We start from the raw sequence: 27,431 nt of genomic DNA on the forward strand, positions 1-27,431 counted from the left end.
GGTCATTTTATACTGACACCAGTGAGCTATAATCATACAGTTCTTGTGTGGTATTAAATCCATTAGCATAATATGGCCTGCATAAATGTTGAGGAAAATTAGCTAGTGTTATGGCTGTCACCAGACGAAGCCTGCTTGGGCATGAAACAAGGTCATCTGAGACAACCGTGCTAAGCACCTAAAGTAAAAGAGAAGCACATTCTGAAGCTAGCATCCTTACATAGAGAGCCTGAACAAGGTATCAAGCAGAGTGAGGACAAGAAACACAGCTTGCTGCAATGTGGACTGTGTTCGCTAGGTTTTCTGCTTGGGAATGCTTTAGCAGTATGTCTGTGGAATGCTGGTGAGCATTTTACATGATCCTGGTCATGATGTCGATTTCTGTGGTATAAACACCCAAACAATGGCTATTTCCAGATTATTGATAAATTGCTGCCTATACAATTGGAAGAGTTTGCACTATCTCTTCCTTAGAAGAAAGGAGAGAAGAATTGATTCTTACCTTTTTGGGGAGAAGGGGGTGGTGTGGCACTACTGAGAATAGAGCTCAAGGCTTATGCTTGGTAGGCAAGATGTTATCACTTCAATCAGGTTGCTTTCAGTTAGCTTTGTGATGTTTGGGGGGCCGTGAGGGGGTGGGCGGTGAGGTAGGTCCTGGGGCTTCAACTCAGGAGCTTGCATTCTCCCTCAGCTTTGTCACTTAAGGCTGCTGTTCTTCCTGTCACTTGAACTATAGATCCACTTCTGGCTACTTGCTGGTTATTGGAAATAAGTCTCATAACTTTTTTTGCCTGGTGTGGCTTTGAACGATGATCTTCAATTCTCAGCCTCCTGAGTAGCTAGGATTACAGGCATGAGCCATTGACGCCTGCTCCTTTTAGTTTTCCATGACGGGTTTATTGCAATGCCCAGGCTGGAGCACGGGGCGAGGCGCAGGTGCAGCGGGAAGCCGCTGAGCAGCCCATATGGCCTGCTCCAGGCTCCCTGGCGGCCACGCGTTGGTAACAAATTTGGTGCAGCCACTGGACTGACTTGATGCTCCCGGACCCTGAACTCCTGGGTTTCGTTGATTCTCCTGCTTCTAGCTCCTGAAAGCTGAGACTACTGATGTCTGCTACCACATCAGGCTAAAACACTGTCATTCTCAAGTCTAGGGGGAAAAAAAAACAAAAACAGCAGTACATACCACAGACCAAATCACTATTTCCATGGTAAAGTGAGTTATTAATTATACTTCAAGTCCATCTTAACTTGAAAGGGAAAGAGAATATGGCTACTTATGAAGCAGAATGGAGAGGGCAAGGTGGTTCTGTAAAGTACATCATTTAATCTCCCACTTTCAGGATTGTGTTCTTGACACCTACGCTCTTTGCCTCAGGCCAAAGAAACATGAATTTCCCCTGAAAAAATGCAAATACAAATCTCTCATGTAAAAAAATTAACATATTTTGAGATGCTTCTGCAATTTGCAAAAACAAATCTCTACTAATTGTTAATAGAATGTTAATCGAATGACTTTGGCATAAATTTGGGTAGCTGCTGTCACGGTGCTTGAGGTGGATAAAGTCCCCCCGCGGGCAGGCAGAGTCCATCCGTCTCCACAGACATGTGGTATCTTCAATCACAGCACTCAGCTGGCTCCAGTTGGCACCTTCCAGCCTGGGCAAGGCTGCTTTTCCAGGACATTATCCCTCCACATCAGATCTGCACTATCTGACAATGCCAGCAACAAGTGTGATGTGGTGGCTAGCCACCACGGTGGGAGCTGTCACCACATTATTTATGTCATTTCACTTGCTGTCTGCTCCTTCCGGCTGTGGCAGCCCAGGCCCCACCGAGCAGGCCCAGGCCTCACATTTCAGAATGAGACACTCCACAGTACTTTGAATTGCAGATGAAAAAAAAAAGTCTCCACCATCACTGCTGTCCCTAACGTACTCTAGATGCCTTCATTTTTCCCTGTGATCTTGAGGTTGTGTTAGGTGTTCATAGGTGGAGGTGTGGGGTTGTGTGGGGCTCCTGTCTTTGTTTTCTGTTTGTTTTATTGGGTGGGGCTGATGCTATTCTTGTGGGAAAAGGCAGACTATCAAAATTCCTACAAGAATAAAAAGAAATAATTTCACACAGCGTGTTAAAAATAACATCAATGATAAACCACCTGTTTCCATATTTTGGAGACCACTTCACTTCGCATCATCTTATGTGCTCATATATACATAGCTGTTGAGCTACTGTGGTCATCTTCTAGGACTATCCTAGACATATACTAATGATTAGTAATGAGGGAGAGCACAGACTTTATGTTTCTTTGGGTCTGGCTCACTTAACCCCTGTTGTCACTGTATTTGATTCTGGTACCCAGGGTATTTTATATATCTGAATTAGAGAAGGGAAGGGGAACATCAAAGTGGTGAGACAAAGGGTAAAAGGCAACAGTAATACTTACAAGACAATATGTTGTAAACTACTGTACAATTCAGGGGGTGGGGTGGGGAATGGGGAGGAGGGAAGGTGGGGAAAAAATGAGGGAGGGGGGTAACAAGTTGGACAAGAAATGCACTCACTATCTAATGTATGTAACTATAACCTCTCTGTACTTCACCTTGAAAATAAAAATTTTAAAAAAAAATCTTACAGGCAGAAGGTCTTTGTCATTTGTTCACCTAGCTACATATTCTCAAGATGAATTCTAGCGGAGAGAGTTGCATGAATTCTAGAAGGGAAAATAAATGGGGGTGTGAAATTCTTGCTTTAATCACTTTGAAAAAAAGTTCATACAGAAAAACTTGAACAATGTATCTTCTACCTACATGCACTAATTTCTAATATCTTGCTACATTTGGGGTTGTTTTTATTCTTACAGGTTTATGGACACAGAATAATTGTTTCATTAGATTACTTTAGAGCACATTTACAGAAACATTACATCTTTAATAATCCCTAAATTAGCACGCATATCACTGAGATACAAATAGATTAACTGGATAATAGAGAGAGGGAGAAAGGGACTGAGGGAGAGAGGGAGGAAGGGAGGGAGGAAGGGAGGGAGGGAGGGAGGGAAAGAAGGATGGAGAGAGGGAGGGAGGGAAGGAGGGGAGAAAGAAGGAAGGATAAATAACAGGTAAATAGGTAAATATAAAAAATGATAGATGACCCACTGCCTTACGTACGCAATTGTAACCCCTCTGTACACCACTTTGACAATAAATAAGTAAATTATTCAGAAAAAAAGAGAAAAGTGATAGATGATAGATAGATAGAAAAACTTATAAGAATTAACTCACATGATTATAGTGTTCAAGAATTTTCATACAGGATCTGCCATTGGAAGCTTCAGGAATTCTGGTGATATAGTTCAATGTGAAGTGTGCAAAAGCCTTGGAGTATAAGGGTGGGTGAGGCTAGGCACTAGGTTGAGTCTACATCTGAATGTGGAGGCCTAAGAACCAGGAGAACTGTTGTGGTGTATGTGTATGGCACAGCTCAAGCATAGTCGATCTAACTTCTCTCTACTTTCTCTTCTCTCTCTCTCTCCTTAAGGAGTTGGATGATACTTGACTACATCAGGGAAGACTATATCACTGGTCTCCAGGATTCTCTCACAGACACATCCAGAACGTACCTTTTGCCAGATATCTGGCAATCCTTGTTCCACTCAGGATGGCACACAATCAACTAGCATGTCCTCTATAGCCTTGGTGTTCCCAGATCTATTGCCTTTGGTGGATGTCTCTTTCTCTGTCTTCCTTTCTCTCTGGTGCCATTCATGGTTAGGGTCATAGCATTAGAAGACAGCTCTTGAGATCACCTTATCCCATAATTGGTGGGATCAACGTTACTTGTTAACATGGTAGCCACTGAATGTATTCAGTGTTCTATTACCATTTTCTCTTTGAAATTAACAATTAATATGTAGGGAGATATTTTGAGACTGTATGAATATTCTATTCCCCCCTGAACTTTGACTCCATAGTTTTGGCATGTTTTCATTTGCTTTTTAATTTTTTTTTACTGTTATTATAATGGTGATGCACAGAAAGGTTACAGTTATATAAGTCAGATAATAAGTACATTCTCTTTTTGGAAAAATGTGACCCCTTTCCTCACTCTCTACCACTTTTTTTCCTCCCATCTCCACCCATAAGTTGCATAGTTGTATAGTGTGCAATGCCAGTGAGTACCATTGAGGCATGTTTTCTGGATAGTTGAAAATGATGGCTTTTCTCTTTTTGCCTTTTTTTGGTATTCTACTCTGCTATTGTTTGGAGATGTGTCTCTCATTGGCCATGTATTAAAAATTTGATTCACAGTGCTTGATATGACTCAGAAGTGAAAGGCCCTCTAAGAGGTAGGGCCTGGCTTGGCATCCTCTAGTCCTTGAGGGGTGTGCCTGAAAGCAGATGCTGGGACCCTGTCCTTCTGCTTCCTCTCTTGACTGCCTGGATTCCATGAGGTGAACAGCTTCACCGTCCACACACTCTCCTTGTGATGTGCTCTTGTGCCAGTGGTCCTCCAGCAATGGGCTCCACCGGTCACAGACTGAAACATCCAAAATGTGAACCAAAATAAACTGCCCCTTTTAACTTTTTATTTATTATTTTTCCAGTCCTGGGGCTTTAACTCAGGGCCTGGGCACTGTCCTTGAGCTTCTTTTGCTCAAGGCTAGCTCTCTACCACTTGAGCCACAGTAGCACGTCTGGCTTTTTCTGTCTATGTAGTACTGAGGAATTGAACCCAGGGCTTCATGCACGCAAGGCAAGCACTCTACCACTAAGCCAGATTCCCAGCCCCAAATGACTCCTTTGTAAAGTCAACTATCTCAAGTATTTTTAAGAGCAATGGAAAGCTATCTAACATATACTCTGATTTAGACCCTCAGAAAGAGTTTCCCACAAACTGTTACCCACAATTGTAGCTGTTTCTAAACTTAGTTTCTTAGAATCTGTATTGACTATGGTCTCCTAACATGATTAATTTTTGTATTAAAGCTATTCCCGATTTGACCAGTGGAAGCCTCTTCAAGGACACAGACTTCTGTTTCCTTCTGACATATCACCATCACCTCTTGAATATTTCCTTGTTTTCAAGCAGATGTTCCAACATCATCCTTGGGCTTTCTCTGCCACAGCCCTGAAATGAGACATTTCTTCAAAAAATGCCTTTGGAGCAGAACATGTTGTCACACACTTATAATTCCAGTTATGGCAGGAAGCACAAATAGGATTTGTAGGCAACAAGTGAGACCTTATCTCAAAAATAAGCAATGAACAAAGGGTTATGTGGCATGACTCAAGTGGTAGAGCACCTCCCTAACAAGTGTAAGGCCCTGAGTTCAAAACCTCATGCCAAAGGACATAGCTTGCAAGATAAACAGAAAGCCCACAGACTGGGAGAAGATCTTTACCAGCCATTCAACGGACAAAGGCCTCATATCTAAAATATATGCAGAACTAAAAAAATTACCTTCCTCCAAAACAAAACCGCAAAGAACTAATAGCCCGCTCATCAAGTGGGCTAAAGACCTACAAAGAGACTTCTCTGATGAGAAAATGAGAATGGCCAAGAGACATATGAAAAAGTGCTCTACATCACTGGCCATAAAAGAAATGCAAATCAAAACAACATTGAGATTCCATCTCACCCCAGTAAGAATGTCATATATCAAGAAAACTAACAATAATAGTTGTTGGAGGGGATGTGGCCAAAAGGGAACCCTACTTCATTGTTGGTGGGAATGTAAACTGGTTCAGCCACTCTGGCAAGCAGTATGGAGATTCCTCAGAAGGCTAAATGTAGAACTCCCCTATGACCCAGCAACCCCACTTTTGGGTATTTATCCAAAAAACCACAAACAAAATCACAGTAAAGCCACCAGCACAACAATGTTCATTGCAGTGCAATTTGTCATAGCAAGAATCTGGAACCAACCCAGATGCCCCTCCGTAGACGAATGGATCAGGAAAATGTGGTACATATACACAATGGAATTTTATGCCTCTATCAGAAAGAATGACATTGCCCCATTTGTAAGGAAATGGAAGGACTTGGAAAAAATGATACTAAGTGAAGTGAGCCAGACCCAAAGAAACATGGACTTTATGGTCTCCCTTACTGGGAATAATTAGCACAGGTCTAGGCAAGTAACAGCAGAGGATCACAAGAGCCCAATAGCTATACCCTTATGATCACATAAGATGATGCTAAGTGAAATGAACTCCATTTTATGGAAATGATTGTTATATCACAGTTGTAACTACTTTCAACATCCCATGTGTATCTGTAGTTTCTACTATTGATGATGTTCTTGTATCACCTTCTTGTGATTGTATCTACACTATCTCTGTAATCTTATCTGAGTATATTGGAAACTGTGTATACTGGTATTAGAATTAGGAAATTGAAAGGGAATACAAAAATTGAGAGACAAAGGGTAAAATAAGAAAAACAACAACAAAAGCAATACTTGCAAAACTGGTGTAAGTGAACTGAACACCTCAGGGGGGGAAAGGGGGAGGAGGGAGGGGGGTATGTGGGACAAGGTAACAAACAGTACAAGAAATGTATCCAATGCCTAACGTATGAAACTGTAACCTCTCTGTACATCAGTTTTATAATGAAAACTTACAACAAAAAAACAAAAAAAAAACAAAACCTCATGCCACCAGAGAGAGGAAAAATGCCCCAGGCTAAATTCAGGAATGCTATCTGAAAACTACATGCTAGATCTAAATCTTGAGAACACATTTAAGGTCCTGAGTGTGCACTGACACATACTTCTCACTTGGGAGACTCACTAATCTCTGCTTTCTATCCCAGCAATAAGAAAGGGTGTAAACCGGGCACCGGTGGCTACTAGGAGGCTAAGCTAGGAGAATCACAGTAGGAAGCCAGCCCAGAAAGGAATTCTATGAGACTCTTAACTCAGTAAAGTACTCCGAAAAAGCCAAAAGTGCTGTGGCTCAAATGGTAGAGCACTAGCCTTGTGAAACAGAATCCCAGGGAAAGCACCCAGGCCCAGAGTTCAAGCCCTGGGACCAGAAAAAAAAATGGGAAAAAAAGAAAAGGAATGGAAGGGAGAAAGAAAGAAAGAAGTGGGCACCAGAGGCAGTAATTGGTTTCTTCTAGGGCATCTTATTCTCATCCTTTTACAGATACCATGCCTGCCAGTCTGGGTTTTCAAATCCATACAAAAGCAGGGTGATCGTGACTAATGCTGCAATGAACACAGGAATATAAATACCACTTTGACATGTTGATTACAATTCTTTTGGATATGTACCCAGACGTGGGATTTCTCGATCTTCTGGCAGCTCTCTCTATTTTCTTTTTTTTTTTTTTAGCAATTTCCATAGTGTATTCCCAAATAGCTCCAGCAACTTACATTCTCACTTACAGAATCCAAGGATTCCCTTTCCTCTGCATTTTCACCAACACATAACCCTTTATCTTTTTAAAATAATAACCATTCTAATACATGGGAGGTCATTTTTCCTAAGTTGTTTGGGGTTCTTTTGGTTAGCTTTTTTTTCTGCATAATTCTAGTGATTGGTGATCACTTTTTGAATTAATATCCTTTTCAAGAAAGCAGTTTTGCATAGCTGGGCCCTGAGAGAACAATAGGAAGGAGGAAACATTAATTAATTTTGCCTCACAGTAAAACAATAACAATAAAATAAAAATAATGAAATAGTTTGGGCTCCCAGTGGGAAGGCTCAGCCCAATGGCCCCCAGCACTTGAGGAGGGCATGATGGGAGTTTGTGAGAGAGACTTCCTGCTCATGGTGGACAGGAAGCAGAGAAAGGCAGATGGCCAGGGGGAGCAAGATACCTCCAAAGACACAGCCTAATTCCTCCAGCTAGATACCACCTCCTCATGTCTCCAGAGCCTTCCAAAATAGCACCATCAGCTAAGGACCCCAAGCTCTAATACATAGCCTGTGGGGACAATTCCATATTCAAACCATAACACAATCTCTGCTTAGCTCTTTAATTTGACTCTTGTTATTGTTTGTTCAAGTTTTATGTGTGTGTGTGAATATATAAGAATATACACATATGGATCTTAATCCCTCATCAGATCTATGGCTGGCAGATATTTTCTCCCCTCTATGGGCTAGTTCTTCACTTTATTATTTTGATTTCTTTGCTGCTTACAGAATTTTTTTAAAAAATTGATGTAATTCCATTTGTCTATTTTTTTCATTTTATTGCCTGTGCTTTTGAAAAAGTATCCAAAAATTGATTGCCAAGATCAATGTTGTGGCACTTTTTCCCTATGCTTTCTTCTAGTGGTTTTATGCTTTCATGTCTTGTGTTTAATAGCTTAAACCATTTTGAGTTCATTTTAGTATATAGTATGCAATAAGGATTCAATTTTCTTTCCCTGAAGCATATAAGAAGGAATATTATTCATCCTTGAAAAAGTAGTAAATTCTGTCACAGGTAGCAGCATAAGTAAGCCTGGGGGACATTCTGCTAGGAGAAATAAGCTGAGCACACAAGAACCCACAACACATGATCTCACCTACGCGTGGAACCTGAAAATGCTGAGCTCACCAAAGTAGACTAGAATGCTGCGAGGCACGTTGGTGCATCATTGAGCACCAATCCTAGCACCTAGGAAAATGAAGCTCGAGGATCTTGAGTTGAGGCCCAGCCTAAGCTACATAGTGAACCCTGTTCTCAAAGTAGGCAAATAAACAAATAACACTAATTTAAAAAAAAAAAACCTGCAGAAAGACGGTACTGGAAGCTAGAGGGAGGAAATGGATATCTTTGTTAACAGTATCCGAAGTTTGAGATAGACAGAAGGAGTAAGCCTCAAGATACATTGCACAACAGGATAGATATAGTCAATACTAATGATCATATCTTTCAAAAGAAATAACTTGAAGGATAAATTTCAAATGTCCCCTAGCCAAAAAGGATAAGCAAGTAAGGCGGTGACTATGTTCCCTTGATTTAATCATTCTGCATTCTCTCCAAATATCAAAACATCACAGTTTACTACACGAAGGTGTACAAATATGAGCTGCCAACTAAAAATAATATTTACTAAAGATTTTAAAGCAGAGAAAGTAGAGAATACCAAGCTATTTTCTTGTAGAAAACCCTAGGGATACACAGCAAGCAAATGTTTAAGAAGTATTGCCAGACATTGGATGGGTTGGGGAAGGGGGTGGGGAGGATTTGTTTATTTATTAATCATAAGATATGCATAGCATCACTTTACCATCTTAATCATTTTGATATGTGTAACTTGGTGCTGATGTACTTAATGTACATTTACAATGTGGCATACACCTTTCCTTAATTCCAGAATATTTTTTGTTATTCCAAACAACAAAGATGCCAGCGACAGGAGGCTGCTCTACCCCCTGCCCACTCCCTGATACACACTCCTTCCTCACCCCACGCATTGCTTGTCCCCTTCTTTGGAATAAGGGTATCCTCAAAATTCACAGGTCAATATCACTCCCAAATTCACATTTTGATAGAACAGAACATAAATTGAAAAAGAAATATTGTGGATTAAGTTAATACATTTCAAGGTCTTCTTTTCTTTGTCAATAACTTTTGGTCAGCTTGTATCAATCATTCAAGAAGTGAGTTCAATTATTTCTGAATGAAATCAATTTTGTTTTCTTCATGTATTTCCCTTCTCAATCTCACTCTGGAATTGGAGGCAGGCTGGCTCTCACTTCGATGGCAAACTGCCTGGTTTCACCAATTTGGGCAAGAATCAAGAGCAAATCATTCTGATGCAGAGCTAAAGGATTCAGGCTTCCCATAACACTTGAAAGGAAAGTGAACTTGGCTGGTCTTGGGGGGATGGCATAGGAAGGGATGTCCTTTCTTTGGCTGACCTCCAGACCACAAATGCCAGGGATGTGGACTTTGAGTTATGGCTCTGTGAATCTTTATTTTCCCCCTCAGAAATATGAAATCCCACACTCAGTCACCAACCTTGCCTCCCAAAAGAAGTGCAATGATGTCTGTTTGGTTTGCTAAATCATACTGGTCATGTTGAATCAGAGCACAAAACAAATACACATTTTGTAAATCATTCATCTGAGGAAAGAACTTTTATAAGAAACCATATGACTCAGAATATTTCACATTAAATATCATAAAAGCCTATACATATTATCTGTCAATCAAAAAATATAATTTGTAACACAAAATTTAAAAGCAGACTTGCTTACCTGGGTGCTGGGGACAGAGGCCCACAGAACTCAGGCCGTGGGGGGATGGTTCCACCCACAGATGTGATTATCCAGCACAAGGAAGTTCAAGGAGTCTCACTGTTTCATATCATCAACTTGGGCATAAGAGATTTTCCCAGGTACCCATTTTAAAAAATATAAATTAGTAATCTTGCTTACAGAACCAATTGTTTAATGTGCTAGTCCTGGAATTTGAACTCAGCCCTGAGCTTTTTTACTGTGGGTTGGTGCTCTACCACTTAAGCCGTAGCTCCACTTTTGGCTTTTTGGTGGTTAATTAGTGGTAAGAGTTTTGTGAACTCTCTGGGTTGGCTACAAACCGTGATCCTCAGATTTCAGCTTCCTAAATAACTAGGGTTATAGGCATGAGCCACTGATGTCTGGCCAACAGACCCAATTATAATATCTTAAAAAATAAGCCTGACATCACGTAAGTTATCAGGGAAACAGACCAACTGTGCCATTTAACTTAGCTACTGAGAGCTGGTACTAATCTTTACGTTGTGCAGCATTTTACTCTTAGCAACACATTTTTAGACAAATAAATTCCATATAATCTTAGTAAAATCCTATCAGGCAAAGCAGGCAGATAATGTCTTTATGTTAGAATTAAATAAACTAAGGTTGAAACTATTTAAAGTGAGTTGTTCATACTTGCCTAATACAGAATATGTTCCATTCAAAGACCCTGCTACCTTAATATTTAATTCCCTACAACTAATTATCATAAGTTTTAGGACTAAATTTTCCTAAGTTCAGTAAACTTTACAAAACTTTGATTAATGAGAAATAAAATACATTTGTTTGTAGGCTGTTGAGTGAAATAATAAATAAGGAAACAACAAACAAAAATGTCTCCAAAGAAAAACCATTATAACCAGGTGCCTGTGGCTCACATCTATAATTCTAGCCACTCAAGAGGCTGAAATCTAAGAATCACTGTTGAAAGCCAGCCTGGGTTGAAAGTCTGTGAGACTCTTATCTCCAATTAACCAATAAAAAGTCATAAATGGAGCTGGGGCTCAAGTGGTAGTCTACCAGCCTTGAGTGGAAAAAGTCCAGTGAAAGCATAAGGCCCTGACCTTAACCTGCAGTACTGGAAAAGAGGGAAGAAAAGAAGACAGGAAGGCAGGGAGGGAGGAAGGAAGGGCAGGAGGGAGGGAGGGAGGGAGGGAGGGAGGGAGGGAGGGAGGGAGGGAGGGAGGGAGGGAGGGAGGGAGGGAGGGAGGGAAAAAGAAAACCAATTACACAGAGAAAGTACAATTAAACCAGTGAAAAGCAGCTAGTAGAATCTAGAAAATCTCCTTCACATTTAGACAAGTAGACCTTTGTAATTAGTATTTGTCAATTTTGTATATAAATGGCATTGCTCATAAATATCTGTGAGCCTTTTTCAACTGTGAATAGCTTTGCTTGAGCTAGTTGATGAGATGAATGTGATTCAGTCGGACCCTATGAGAATCATCCCCAGATTAAAATCAGTGGACCCTGAACCTACATTTTAGCTGTCTTCTGAGACTTCCTTCTCAGTTTTCCTGTAGTTAAATTATTACAGTACTTTTCGTGCGGTTGGATCTTCCATTTTCTTTTAGATAGTATTTTTAAGTCCCTATGGAAATTAAGTAGGATTATAAAAATTAATGACCATTGCCCAGTTTTATAATATGGTTGCTGTTCTTACTCATCCTTTGTGATATTAGACCAGGTAATCATACTACCCTAATCTCACCTGGATCCCAAAAGAAAAATTCAATATTAGGAAAGTAACAGCAGAAGGAAACATGGGATTTAGCGGCCTCTAGGGATCTGTAGCAGCAACTTCCATGGCTAAGCACAGCTGTCTAGGTTGGCTCTCTGTCCATTCAAATTCTTCTGTTTCTTTATTATTGACCTAGAAGCAGACTTGTAGGATATGTTTTTACACTGTTAGTACTCCAATGTGAAAGTAATGCTCCTGGGAGTCAAGAGGGAGGAATTGCAAAATATAATCCACAATATTATTTACCAAACAAGATATATAAAACCCTGGGGGGAAAAAAAGAGGATCAAAGCCCATGGCACAGCTCAGCAGCAGGTGGACCAATAAGGGTAATTATGGGCTAACAGAGTGGCCAGGATGGAAGGTAGAAGCAAAAATCTCATAGGAGACAATAATGATAAAAAGAAGAGAGAGAGAGAGAGAGAGAGAGAGAGAGAGAGAGAGAGAGAGAGAGAGAGAACCAGAGTTCAAGGCCCACAGTTTAAGCCCCAGTACTGGTACACATACATACATACATACATACATACATACATACATACATACATACATACGTACGTACATACATACAAACCCAGAAAGTTGGAATCCATCCTAGCAACCATCTTTTCTTGAACTCTCAGGGGCACGGACCAGAGCCCAGGCTGAGCAGTATAAACTCAGACCTGGCCTCTCCCCTGCCCCTGACACCACCTGCTCAACCTGTCTTCCTCCAGAACCTGCTGCCTGGTTATCTCAGAGCTTTTCAGCTTTGCCTTTCACTTGTTGTTCTAGCGCCTCTGATCTTTCTTTTATCCCTGTGCTTTGTTCTTTAAGCCATCCATGTGCTTACCTCCTTCCTCACTTGAGTCCCTAAGACTTCCCTTTGCTACTTCATTGTCCCCTGCACTGACACTTTTGATCACTCATAGAATAGCTGGTACTGAAGCTCAGCTTCAATAGTGGCCTCTTCCATCCATCACTAACCTCTCTGAAGGGTCTTTGGAGTTTGGCCACTGAAATCCAGGGGAGGCTCCTGCAGGCTCTTCCTGGTTCGTGACTGCCATCTGGTGGAAAAATGTAGTTACTACATAGTCTGGCCTCAAACACCCACCTGAGGACCAAAGGGTTTTTGTTCCATCCTTGAGAACAAAGTACCTTAAAAGCTACCATGTTCTCCACCTTAACTGATCATTACAGTCAAAAGGGAGTTATCTCATTCCGTATTCCTATAGGTCTCTTCAAGTCCTTTCCCTTGTGGAAACACAAAATGTCTTTTCCAAATTCTCCTCTCCTAGAGAGTAGCACTATGCTTTTTTTCACAAGCACTAAATAAATGTTGTGGAAAATTGAAACTCTTAACTGTTCAAACGATGGGCATATAATTAACTTAGAGGCAATTTATCTTAATTGCAAGTCAAACACTGGAGACCTTTGCTTACCAATAGATTAGACCGACAGAAGCCTATTTTTAGATCCTTGTGTTTTATGAGAAATTTGAGCTTGCAGTCTCCAGATGCCTTTCCACTAAAAAGAATGAAAAGCACTTCTTGGAAATTTGGGGGTAGGGGGAGAGAAGAAGGAGGAGGAGGAGGAATGTTTTCATTGTCCTTGTGAGCATTGGTCTCCTCAGGCCTCCTTGAGTCCTGGCTTCTTGCTGAGAGAGATCCGGAGATAAGGGATAAAGGGGTGCTATGAACTGAGGGTGCATGTACCCTCAAAATTCGCGTGTTGAAACCCTCATTGCCACTGTGGCTGTACTTGGAGAAGGGTAAATCAAGGGTAGTCAAGGGTAAATCATGCCTTGTAATCCTTACTATTCAGGGGGCTGAGGTCTAAGGATTGAAGTTCATAGGCAGCCAGGGAAAGAAAGTTCATGAGACTCTGACATCCAATTAATTACCAAGCAGCTGGAAATGGAGCAGTGGGTCAAGCTTTGAGCAAAGAAAAGCTCAGGAGTAGCACCCAGGCTCTCAGTTCAAGATGCGGGGGGGGGGGGGGGGGAGTGAATCTATTGGAAACCTAATAAGGAAAATCTAGCCCCCTTCTCATCATCCCCCATCCCTCCTACACAGAGAAAAGGCCATGTGAGAACAAAGTCAAGTGACCTTCAGAAAGTCAGGGGGAAAAGGCCCTTGCCAGAAGCTGAATTCTGCTAGACCTGAACTTTGAACTTCTAGCATTTAGAATGAGAAAACAAGTAACTGCTTTTGTTCAAGCTACCCATCCTTTGGTGTGTGAGTAAGGAAGCTCAAACTGACTGGTAAAATGGTCAGGTTACCTGCTCTCCCCATCCCCAAGTTTCTACCATGACTACAGCTGTACTGAGCTCCTCTCACACTGTTCCTCCACACCTGGCAGGCCTATGAGTGATAGGAGCTTCCTTAATGACAGCCTCAATCCCTTCCTCCCTCATGACCAACAGGAAATATCACCTCCTTAGGCCCTTTATATCAGCTTCCCTCTGTTTGACTCTATGTACTAATCTTTCCTTTTTGTGTGTGTGCCAATTCTGGGCTTGAACTCCCAGACAGGGCGTTGTCCCTGAGCTTTTGTGCTCAAGGCTAGTGGTCTACCTTTGAGCCACAGATCCACGTCTGGCTCTTTTGATGGGGGTTAATTGGAGACATGCGTCTCCTGGGCTTTACTGCCTTGGTGGGCTTCAAACCATGGTCTTCAGATCTCAGCCATCTGAGAGCCACTGATTCTCTGGGAAACCTCATATTTTTGTAGCAATTACACTAACTGATAACTTGGATTTAACTTGATTGCTTTGATAATGAGTTTATCTCCAAATTAAGTTAAAGTCAGAAATGTTTGGGACTAAGGTTTCAGTCTATGAATTTGTGAAGGAAGCAAATGCCACACATAACACATGGGAAGGAAAGAGATTTCAAAATAACTTGAAAAATAGAAACTGTGTCTTATGACGGGAGGGCGGGGAGAGTGGTTAGTCAGCTGTGTGTCACCATAGTGATGTTCCATGAGAAGATTTACAAAGAAAGAGAAGGATTAATTTGTTTCACAGTTTTAGAAGCCTCAGTCCATGGTCTATTAGCTCCAATACTTGGATCTGTGGCAAGCAGAATATCTCCATGTGGATGCATGTGGTAGAATAAATCCATTGACTGTATAGCCAGGATGCAATAAGAAAGGGAAAAAGGCCAAAGTGTCACAGTCCCTGCAAGGGTACACTCCAATGACCTAAGGACCTCTCTCTAGGCCCCTCCCCCTAAAGGATCCAGCTCCTCACAGTAGCACCACCTCTGAGGACAAAGCCTTTAACATATAGGCCATTTAGGGCATTCAAGATACAAACTTTAATGGCAGTGATGGAGAAGGCAGGTCTCAAGACAGTAGTGATGGTTATATGATCCAAAGGTAAAAATGTGTAGGCTAGCTGGATGCCAAGGGTTCAGGTGAGTAATCCTAGCTACTGAGGAGGCTGAGATCTGAGGACAGAGCTTTGAAGCCAACCCTGGACAAGACAATCTAGGAGACTCTCATCTCCAACTAACCAAGCAAAATACAGAAGTGGAGCTGTGGCACAGGTGACAGAGTGGTAGCCTTGCACAAAAACGCTAAGGACATCACCCAAGCCCTGAATTCAAGCCCCAGTACTGGCACACATGAGCACACAAATGCATGAGAAACAGGGGATAGGAGCAAGATGTTGACACTGCCACAGGGAAGCTAGCTAGGTGTCTCTGACCATACAGAGATTTAGGGTCACCAGACACACTTTACCTCCAGAGATCCACACCATTTGACCTCTACACAGATAAAAAGTTAGCTTACTACAGAAGGACTAACTTATCAGAAAGACAACAGACAGAAAACAGGGAAACAGCGAGCAGACCCCTGTGGTCCTGCAGCAGCAGCAGCAGCTCACAGCTCTGCAGTCCACGCTCCCCCAGGTAGTGCAGGCAGACCCAGGAAAAAACAAAACAAAACAAAAAAGCACCCGGAATGCCATCAAGCAAGCTTCAGCCAGAGGATTGCTAAAACACTGAAGAAAACTGGCGGCAGCCGACCCACGGAAACCAAGGAGGGGAAGCAGCTTAGTTCCCAGAGCCCACGAGTGGACCCTCACACTGAGTATGCCCTACGCTGCTCCACAGGGCTCTGCCACTGCCAGTCATAAACGGAATAGCCCACGCTGCCCAGCCTGCGCACAAGGGCAATGGCCCCACTCCTCGCCAGAGCGTGAGCCCACAGAGCAAGCCCACAGGGCCCCTCCACCAGCCACCACTCAACACTGCTGCCTGCAAGACCACCACCACCTTCACTGCTGCCAACACGTCTCCTGGAGATCATCACCAATTTCACCATAGCCTAGGTTGCTCCTGCTGGGCCACTACCACCACCTTCACCACTGCCAGGACTGCTCCTGTGAGACTACCACCACCTTCACAGCTTGTCGTGCCCATGCAGGACACCAAGGAAGAATTTCTTAAAGATGCCAGGGAGCAGAAAACCAATCAGAGTTACTCCAGAGTTTTCTGCAGAGACCATGAAAGCAAGGAACGTCTAGAATGAGGTATGCTACACGGTACCTAAAGAAAAATAACCACCAACCTAGAACACTGTACCCAGCTAAGCTTTCATTCATGGTGGAGGGTCAAATAAAAACCTTCTGAAACAATATAGCTCCACTAAACCAACATTACAAAAAATTCTCAAAGACGTCCTACACACTGAAAATCAACAAAATCACAATACTGGCAGAGAAGTGAACCCTAAGTAGAAAGCCAGGTCATTAGAGCAAGAATTGAAAGTGCATATCACTTAAAAAGATAGATATAATGAAGGGAACTAACAAATACCTCTCAATCCTAATTCTCAATATTAATGGACTTAAGTCTCCAATTAAATGACAGACTGACAAGTTGGGTTAAAAATCAAGATTTATCTTTCTGCTGTCTTCAAGAGACACATCTTGCCCACAAAAGCAAACGTATTCTGAAAGGCTGGAATAAAATCTATCAAGCAAACATCCCACATAAACAGGCTGGAGTTGCAAACCTAGTATCAGATAAAATTGACTTCAAATTGAAATCAGTAATAAGAGACAAAAAAGGTTATTACACACTAAGAAAGGGATCTCTCCTGTAGGAGGATATAACCATTCTAAATATCTATACACCAAATGCTGGAGCACCCAACTTCATCAAACAAATACTACTGACTAAATACACACAAAGATCCAAGCACATTGATTGCTGGAGACTTTAACACACCACTGTCACCTCTGGATAGATCAACATGCCAAAAATTCAACAAAGAAACCTCAGAACTAAACAACTGCACAGATCAACTAGACTTAACCAACATGTGCAGAACATTCCCCAGCAATACCAGCATATATGTTCTTGGCAGCACATTGAACAGTCTCTAAAATAGATCAAGCAAATCGGTACAAATTCAGAAATACTGAAATAATTCCATGCATTCTCTGAGACCACAATGGAATAAAATTTGAGCTCAACACTCAAAACCAGATTAGAAAATCCTGCAACTCATGGAAACTGAGCAACACGTGTGGGTCTTTGAAGAACCCAGAATGGAAATTTAAATGTTTATGGTATTTAACCAAAATGAGCACACAAACACCAGCTCCTCTGGGACACAGCAAAGGTAGTATTCAGAGGAAAATTTATAGCTCTGATCACCTACATAAACAACTTGGAGAAATCACAATCCAACAATTTGATGATGTACCTGAAGATAGTTGAAAAAGAGCAACAAGCCAAAACCCAACCCAATAGACAGAAGCAAATGATTAAAATTAAACCATAATTAAATGAATTAGAGTCAAAAACATAGAATCAACAAATCAAAGAGTTGGTTCTTTGAAGAAATTAATAAAATCGACAGACCCTTAACAAAATCTTACCAAAAAAAAATAAAGAAAACACGCCCCAAAAACAAAATCAGAGATGAGACTAGAAACATCAAGACAGAAACAACTAAGATTCAAAATATTATAAGAATATTTTGCAATATTTTGCAAACCTATATGTTAACAAATATGAGAATGTGGAAGAAGTGGATGAATCTCTAGCAAATATTGATATGCCCAAAGTAAACCAAGAAGATTTAACCAACTAAACAGACCCATGGCAAGTAATAAAATAGAAATGGCAGTAAGAAATCTCCCAGTCAAGAAAAGCCCATAGCCATATGGATTCACAGAAGAATTCTATAAGGCCCTCAAAGCAGAACTCATACCAATACTCCTCAAACTCCTCAATGAAAGTGAAAAGGAAAGTTCACTACCAAACTCATTCTATGAAACCAGCATAACCCTCATCCCAAAATCAGACAGGGGCTCATCAAAGGAAGAGAAGTTTAGACCCATTTCTTTGATGAATGTCAATGCAAAACTTCTCAAAAAAAATTCTGGTCAATGGACTCCCACAAGTCATCACAAAAAAAATTATACACTATGATAAAACTGGATTCATTCCAGGAATGCAAAGCTAGTTCAATATATGCAAGCCAATTAGTATAATTCACCACATCAATAGGAGCAAGGATAAGCATTACATGATTATTTCTATAGACACAGTAAAAGCATTTCACAAAACTCAACACCCATTTATGATGAAAGCTCTGGAGAAACTAGGAATCCAAGGAACATTCCTGAATATAATAAAGGCTGTATATGACAAACCTGCAGCTAGAATTATACTTAATGGCAAAAAGTTAAAGCCATTTCCTTTAAAATCATGAGTAATACAAGCATGTCCTCTCTCTACTCCTCGTCAACATAGTACTAGAATTCCTAGCACAATAAGGCAAGAGGCAAATATAAAGGGGACCCAAATAGGGAAAGATGAAGTAAAAGTCTCTCTCTTGCAGATGACATGATCCTGTATTTAAAGAACCCCATAGACTCTATGCCCAAGTAACTTGAGCTGATCCAAAACTTTGGCAAAGTAGCAGAATATAAAATAAATTCTCAGAAATCAATGGCTTTTCTATAGGCCAACAATGCAAACAGTGTGGCTGAAATCAGGAAAGCAACTCTTTTTGCAATAGCCTCAAAAAAATAAAATACTTAGGAATAACCTAAACCAAAGAAGCAAAAGACCTCTATGATGAAAACCTTAAAAATCTGAAAAAGGAAATTAAAGCAGAACTAAGGAAATGGAAAAACCTCCCATGCTCCTGGGTTGAGAGTGTTAACATCGTGAAAATGGCAATACTGCCAAAGGCTATACCCATTCAATGCAATACCCATCAATATCCCAACACCATTCTTTAAGAAAATAGAGGAAGCAATCAAAAAATTCATACGGAACAAGAAAAAATCCCAAATAGCAAAAACAATACTAAGCAGGAAGAACAGTGCTGGAGGAATATTAATACCAAACTTCCAACTCTATTACACAGCTATAATAATAAAAACTTCTTGATATTGGCACAGTGAGGACCAATGAAATAGAACTGAAGACCCAGAAATGAACCCACAGACCTATGGCCAGCTAAGCTTTGATAAGGGAGCCCAAAACAACAAATGGTGCTGGCAAAATTGGTTAAATATCTGTAACAAACTAAAGCTAGATCCTTATACATCACCCTGTACCAGAATCAATCCAAATGGATCAAAGACTTCAAGGTAAAAGCAGGTACACTGAAAACATTGCAGGAAGGAATAGGAGAAACATTTGGGCTTCTTGGTACAGGCTTTCTTAATAAAGGCCCAGAAACAAAATAAATCAAAGAAAGGTTGAACAAATGTGATTGCATGAAATTGCAGAGCTTCTGCATGGCAAAGGATATAGCCTGCAAGACAAATAGAAAGACCTCAGATTGGGAAAAATCTTCACTGGTCATACAACAGACAAAGACCTCATACCTTAAAATATACTTAGAAATCAAAAAATTAAGTTCCCCCAAAACAAATCTTCAAAGAATCAACTGCTCCCTTAATAAATGGGCTAAAGACTTAAAGAGAGCCTTCTTTGAAGAGAAAACGAGAATGGCCAAGAGGTACATGAGAAAGTGCTCAACATCACCCACCAACATTGATATTCCACCTCACCCCAGTAAGAATGGTCATTATCAAGAAAAATAATAACTGTTGTGACTAAAAGAACCCTACTACACTGTTGGTGGGGTTGTAAATTTGTTCACTCTGGAAAGCAGTGTGGAGGTTCCTCAAAAGGCTAAATTTAACCAGCAATGCCACTATTGGGCATTTATCCAAAGGATTATAAGCAAGACTTCACTAAAACTACCAGCACAACTATGTTTATCACAGCACAATTTAGCATCTCTACATGGTAAAGCTAGACGAATAGATCAAGAAGATGTGGTACATATACACAATGGAATTTTATGCTTCTATCAGAAAGAATGGCATTGCCTCATAAATAAGGAAATGGAAATACTTGGAAAAAATCATAGTAAGTGACGTGGGACAGACCCAAAGAAACATAGACTGTATTATTTCCCTTGTTTGTAATAATTAGTACATGTCTAGGATAGTCCCAGCAGAAGATCACAATAGCTCAATAGCTATGTACATATGAACACATAAGCTGATGCTAAGTGAAATGAACTCCAAATTATGGAAATAAGTGGTTTATCATAGTTGTTATTTTCAACATACCATGTGAAGATATGCCATTTTCTTTTATTTTTCTTCCCCATGGTTTTACCCCTGATGTCACTGTAACTGATTTTGGTACTCTGAGTATTGTATATACATTTATCAGAACTAGGGAGGGGAAGGAGAACATCAAAATGGAGAGACAAAGGGAAAAAGGCAAACCAATGCAACAGCAATACTTATAAGACAATATGCTGTAACCCAACTGTAGTACTTGGGGGGGATGGGAGGGAATTGGGATGGGGGGATAGGGGAGAAAAATGAGGGAGGAGTTAACAAGTTTGATAAGAAATGTACTCACTGCCTTACATATGAAACTGTAACCCCTCTGTACCTTACTTTCACAACCTATTATTTTTTTTAAAGTAGAAGCAGAAGAAGAGTCACATTATGTCTGAAGGCCGAGCTGTAGCCTACTGACAAAGTGCTTGCCTAGTAAGTGCAATGCCCTAAGTTTAATCCCCCATACCAAAAAGAAAAGCTTTTTAAAACTACTCTTAAAAGCAAATAATTCCAGGGAAAGAAAAGGAGTAGATCCACAAGGCACTGGTGGCTTATGCTTGTAATCCTAGCTACTCAGGAGACTGAGATCTAAGGATCACAGTTCAGAGACAAACCAAGTAGGAAAATCTGTGAGATTCTTATCTCCAGTTAATCACAGAAAGAGTCAGTGGTGGCACTGTGAGCAAAAGGAGCTTAGGGACAGCACCCAGGCCCAGCGTTCAAGCCCCAGGACCAGCAACAACAAAGAGGGAGGGGCAGAGACTCTCCTTCAAAATCTCTATGTAGAAGCCCTAAACTTCCAGTATGATGGTATTTGAAGATGAGGCTGTTGGATGGCAGTTAAGAGTTGGATAATCTCTTGTGAGTTGAGATCTCATGGTAAGATTAATGGCCAATTCTCTCCCCGCCCCGCCCCCACCTTCCCCATGTCACATGAGAATACAGCAGGAAGTCAGTTGTCCACAAGTCAGAAGGAAGGCGCTTTTGCCACAGCCCACACCTTCCTGGACCCTTGACCTTGACCTTCCCACCCTCCAAAACTGTGGGAAATAAAAGTCTGTTGTTAAAGCCACATGAACTCTGGTGTTTTGCTCTAGGAGCCCAGTAGATGAGTAAGACAGCTATTTCAAATATTTTGTGTTTGAATCACCTATGGAAGCTCCAGATGGCAAGTAGGTCTTGTTGGGATCCATTTTCCCCTTGATGGAAGGGGCTTGATGCACCTCCCCCAGCCCTGGGGAATGCGGCCCTGCTGCCCCCTCTGGATTGGAATCCAGAGAAACCGGTTGGGCAAACAGCCCCCAACCTTCTAGCCAGCCCGGCACCTACCAACCCGCCCTGGTTCGGCGCGCTCGAGTGACGTTAGCCCTTGGGGGTCAGGTGATACCTTTCAGCCTATCGACATCCTGGCCAAACCCCTCCCTCGGAATCATCCCCCCTTGTCCTTCTCTTAATAAAGTCAGTTCGCTCTAAGAAGCTGACCCCGTTGCATGTGTATGTTGGAGGCGGGCACACATCTGCGGCTGATCCCGTGCGCGTCAGGTCGGAGCTGACCCCCTGTTCCACTCTAACTTACCTGCAGGTCGGGTGATTAGGGGAGAGGGCGAGAAAGGAGGGTGGAAAGAAAGAAGGAAGAGTCCAAGCCGGGAGGGGCAAAAAAACCCAACAGGTCTGGATGCAGGAATCTCAAGTTAAGGGGAAACAAGTAATTACTTGAAATTGTAACTTTGTCACGGGGTGAATAAAGCACCCAACTGTAGGATGTGGGTGCTGAGACAAGCTAAGGAAGTAAGTGGTACATGGGGGAGAAGTGCCCTGATTGCCAAGAAAGGACATCTGTCTCAGGACAGCTGCAGTGCTGACGTCAGAGGAAGAGCTTCAGAAGCAAAGGTAGCAAGTGACCTGGAGAAGGGGAGGGAGGATATACAAAAGACTCTTGGGATATAACAATTAGAACATCTCAGTGATCTTTATCCATGTGCTTCAGATGGAAGCAGAAGAGCATGAACTGTTGGGTAGAAAGGTTCTGAAAAATGAGAAGAGAGGGAAGCTAACTAGTGGGCATCCTATGGCTGTGAGGCAGGTGAGGCATATATGAAGAGAGAGGCAAGAAGGAAGGAAATATAGAAAGAGGAGGTCCTAGCACATGAATGTCTATTACTGGAGTCCCCTCTCCCATCAGACGCAGTGTCTGCTTAGTACCCCACTATGGTCAACCATGTCTGGCAAGCCCAAGTGTGGCTCCATGGACAGGAGCTCACGGGTGTAATCACTGGAGACCCTGAGTTCACTGTCTTCATCACAGCAGGTGCCCTCCCTCTTGATAGAGATCTGAGCAGCACACTGTCCAAAGATTGAGTTTGGGAATAAGCTGGGAAGAAAGGAAATGGAAGTGACAAATCTAGATCCTCACTAACATGGGCTGCTGGGAAGAACAATGCTGTGAGAACTCTTGCAGATACAAAGAACTTTCTAGCACCAGCCTCTGAAGATATAGCTAACCAGGGCTGGCTAGGCAGGGATTTGTATGTATGAAAAGGACATAAGCAAGTTTCATTGATACTGCTGAACTTCAGGTTTGGACCAGACCCAGGAAATTGCTGATCGACGTTTGCTTCTGCATTCTCAATTGTTCAATGTCTATTGACTTCAGATTATGATGTCTACGATTCTCCTCAACCTGGGCTTGGGGGATGGGGGGAGCTATCTAGAAAATTACCACAATCCCTGGTTCCTTCTGAAACTTTAATAGAAAGTTAGAAACCTTTGAAGAGTACAGTAACAACCTTGCTATGGTGGTCTAGGAGAAGAAAAGTCTAATGTCCAGCAGTGGGCTAAGGGTGCTTAGGTTTACTTGGAGAACTTCACTGTTCTCCTGAGGTCAATGACATAAGCATGCTCTGGCTTTTTCTTCACACATTGGACCCAGCTCCTTGTGGCCTGGTCACCACAGACACCAACACATTTTTCTAGTCTTAAGTCAGACCAGCAAAGAGCTCTGCTGAGTCCTTCAGGTTAGCCTTGAGATCACAGGTCCTTCTCTCACCTAAAACTCTAGGGATAATCACCTCCATAGTTCTAAAGTCTGGGCTGTAAAGAGATTGTTTCTGGGAAGAGACTTGGTTAAAAGACTATCCTTTGGTGAAAACCAAAAAATTCTCTTGAGAGATTTGCATTATTTTCTAAGAGGTGTCATGGCATAATGGCCAAAAGTCCTATTTGTAGACACCAAAAAGGTTTCACTGTTGGTTCCCAACTTACTCTTTTAAATGATTGTGCAAGGTTATTTGAGTTTAATGTCTTTACCTAATGTATATAAAATAGACAGCTATAATATAATACTAGCTATCATTATTCTTCATTTTAAATACTTCTTGGTAGATAAACTTAAATTCATATTCATATTTTCTTGCTGTTACAGAAACTCTGGAAGTATGTATTTGGGAAATAGGAAGTGAAGGACAACAGGTTGAAAGCAAAAACTCTCAGCAAATAAGTGTATATATCTGCACACACACATGCACACATAAACCATCAAAGAGATTAGTGATGCTTTCTCTTATGGCTACATTTTAAGTTGTACACAGTAAGATATTTCATCATGACAGTTCTACACATGCATAGAATGTACTTTCATCACATTTGATCCAATTATTACTCTTGGTCTTTTCTGTCACAAGCAAACTCAAACTACCTACAACTAGCTAAATGCTGGTGCTCATGCCTGTAATACTAGCTAGGCAGATGGCTGAAATATGGAGGACCAAGGTTCAAAGTCAGCCTGAGCAGAAAACCCAATGATATTCCATCTCCTAAATAACCAGCAAAACTCTGGGCTGAATATATAATTCAAGTGATGGAACAGTAGCTAAACAAGCAAGTCAAGCGAGCACAGGGCACTGATTTCAAGCCTCCATATTAGGGGAGAAAATCTGTTAAAAAGCAAAGCTGTTACAACACGTTGGTGAGAGTGTAAGCTTGTTTGACCACTCTGGAAAGCAGTGTGGAGTTCCTCTAAAGGCTAAACATAGAGCTCCCCCATGACCCAGCAACTCTACTTCGGGGCATTTAACCAACTGGCCACAAACAAGGCCACACTGAAGCTATCAGCACAACCATTTTCATCACAGGAAAATTTACCATTGCTAAAATATGGAACCAACCCAGATGCCCCTCAGTAGATGAATGGATCAAGAAAATGTGATACATATACACAATGCAATTCTATGCTTCTATTAGAAAGAATGACTTGGCCCCATTTGTAAGGAAACGGAAATCCTTGGTGGGGGGGGGGGGGGAATCATACTAAGTGAAGTGAGCCAGACCCAAAGAAACATAAACTCCATGGTTTCCCACATTAGTAATAATTAGTATATGTCTAGGACAGTGCTAGCAGATGAGCTATGCACATATGATCACATAAGATGATGCTAAGTGAAATAAACTCCAAGATATGGAAATGAGTGGTTTAGTACTGTTGTTGTTGTTATTTTTAACATACTATGTGAAAATATTTCGTTTTTTCTTTTGTTTATCTTCCCTATGGTTTAGCCCTTGTTGTCACTGTGTTTGATTTTGGTACCCTGGGTGTTGTATATATGTTTGTCTGAATTAGGGAAGGAAAGGGGAACATCAAAATGGTGAGACAAAGGGTAAATGGTGAACCAATGCAATAGCAATACTTACAAGACAATATATTGTAAACTAACTGTACAACTCGAGGGGACTGGGAAGAAGAGAAGGTGGGAGAAAAATGAGGAAGAGGGTAGCAAGTTTGACAAGAAATGTACTTACTACCTTAGTATATAACTGTAACTCCTCTATAAATCACCTTGACAGTGAAAAAAAAAACTTATAAAAAAGCAAAGATGTTACCAGCTACAGCATCTTCCTATCTAATCACCAGATGATGGGCATGGTGCAGCTAGCCCTGTATAGTGTGTAGCAGGTGCTCAGCAGGTGCAGTTGGAGCAGAACTGGCATGCATACCACATTCCCTTGAGAACCTCACTAGAGAGAGACAAAAATTCACATTTCTAGTGACCACATAAAGAAACATATGGGGTTTTTTTTGTTTTGATATTTAAAACAAATAAAGAAGCTATGTCATACTCCCTGGTCCCTTGACAAGCAGAAAAGATATCAAACACACTACAGAGGAGGCTTAAAGCAGGCCTGGGCATACTTGTTCACAAGCTAGATCAAGCTCTTGTTGTCATTATCAGAAAAGTTCACTGAATCCTGGCACTTCAGATTCCATATAAAGGAATTCAGAGGGATTTCAGTTCAGAGACTACATACAAGCACCTCCATGACCCTAAAGTATTGAGAGTGGGCAAGAAATTCTGCAGAGCACAGACTGAGAACCTCAAAGAGTATTGGTGGAACACAGTCACAAAATGAATAAGAGTAATGTGGCTGGCATCTTCTCCCAGGGGAAGGAAATAGGGACACAGCACTTCTTGTCATCTACATTTGATTTCCTCTAACCATGAGTCAGGTTGTCTTGCATGTATTAAGTTCTGCAAACTGTCCATTAGCACATTCGTTCCAACAATGCCCAGTCCTCAGTGGGTATGACCACATTTTGTCTTGACAATTACCCACAATCCTATGCTCCCACTGTCAAATACATCTTTGCTTTGAAAATCAATCAGAAATGAAACCTTTGAGAGGCATCTAGCATCATGGTTCAGTCAGTAATAGCAAGGATTTTAACACCAGATGTGCTGAGGCCAAATCCTAACTGTAATGGGAGTCCTCTTAGTTCCTCATCCCTCAGTTTCTCCACTGATAAGGATGAAAATGGGAATGGAATTGAGCTCCCAACCATGTAACAAACACCAAGTAAGAAAGTTCCAAGCACAGAGCTCAGCATACCATCTGGTATATGATGGCCATTCAATAAATCATGAACGAAAGATGAATCTCATCTTGTCTCTAGATACTTGAAAATGCAGCCATTTCTTACATCCAGACAAATACAGTATCTGAAATTGGAATAGTTTGGATCTAAGGTCAGGGGCAGAGAGTTCCCATTTCCTGAATATAAAAATTAGTGTTCATTAGGAGCAGCTGTGTAACTTAGCAACAGCTCCCATCCACTGGGCTATTTTTTACTTGCGTGGAATTGTGGTGGAGTTTCTCTCCCCTCACTGTCAAAATCATCATGCCTCATAAGTGGACAGGATCTATTTCAGCAAGATGAGAGGCTATCTCGCTGGGCACTTCAGGGACACCTTCGGTGTGTCTCAGGATGAAGTGTCTTCTATAAGGAAGGACCAGTCATGTGAACAGGGTTGTCTAGTTCTGTAGCTCATCCAGCATTGGGGATCTGGGGAATATTGTATAGAGCATCTCTGAGACTCCTGGAAGGAGTCCATGGAAAGACTCCATGCCCATGGCTCCCCTGCACCCTATATCTGTCAGAGCTGGTTTCTCTATCCTGCTATTGAACTAATAAGAAGAAATAAGTCTTCTGAACAACTTACCTGTATGAAGCTTTTGTTAAAGAAACCCTGTAGGCTGATACGAGTTCTGGTCTATTTTGATTGCTTTGACTCTGGTTTTAGAACTCTACAGAGTTTTTGTGTCCATGATACACTAGTTGAAGAAAATGAGCCCAAGGCCAGCCTCAGAATAAGAAGCTGTAAGATTTTCCATAAACACAGGTCTGCCACTTGGACTTCAAAACTCCTTTGTTAGCCAGGCACAAGTGGCTCATGCTTGTAATCCTAGCTACTCAAGAGGCTGAGATCTGAGGACCATGATTTGAAGCCAGCCTAGGCAAGGAAGTCTGAGAGACTCTTATCTCCAATAAACAATTCTGAAAAAGCTGGAAGTGGAG

General features: G+C 41.4%; 1 long non-coding RNA gene across 1 annotated transcript; it reads right to left on the reverse strand.

The window, feature by feature from the left end:
• Positions 1 to 5,676: 5,676 nt before the first annotated feature.
• LOC125364137 lies at positions 5,677 to 24,675 on the reverse strand. Its single transcript, XR_007213419.1, has 3 exons — positions 24,545 to 24,675; positions 16,049 to 16,055; positions 5,677 to 5,717 (listed from the first exon to the last, which is right to left on the reverse strand). It is a non-coding gene; the product is annotated as an uncharacterized LOC125364137 (long non-coding RNA).
• Positions 24,676 to 27,431: the final 2,756 nt, after the last annotated feature.

This window comes from Perognathus longimembris, chromosome 15 (assembly GCF_023159225.1).
Source record: "Perognathus longimembris pacificus isolate PPM17 chromosome 15, ASM2315922v1, whole genome shotgun sequence".
NCBI classification, from domain to species: domain Eukaryota; kingdom Metazoa; phylum Chordata; class Mammalia; order Rodentia; family Heteromyidae; genus Perognathus; species Perognathus longimembris.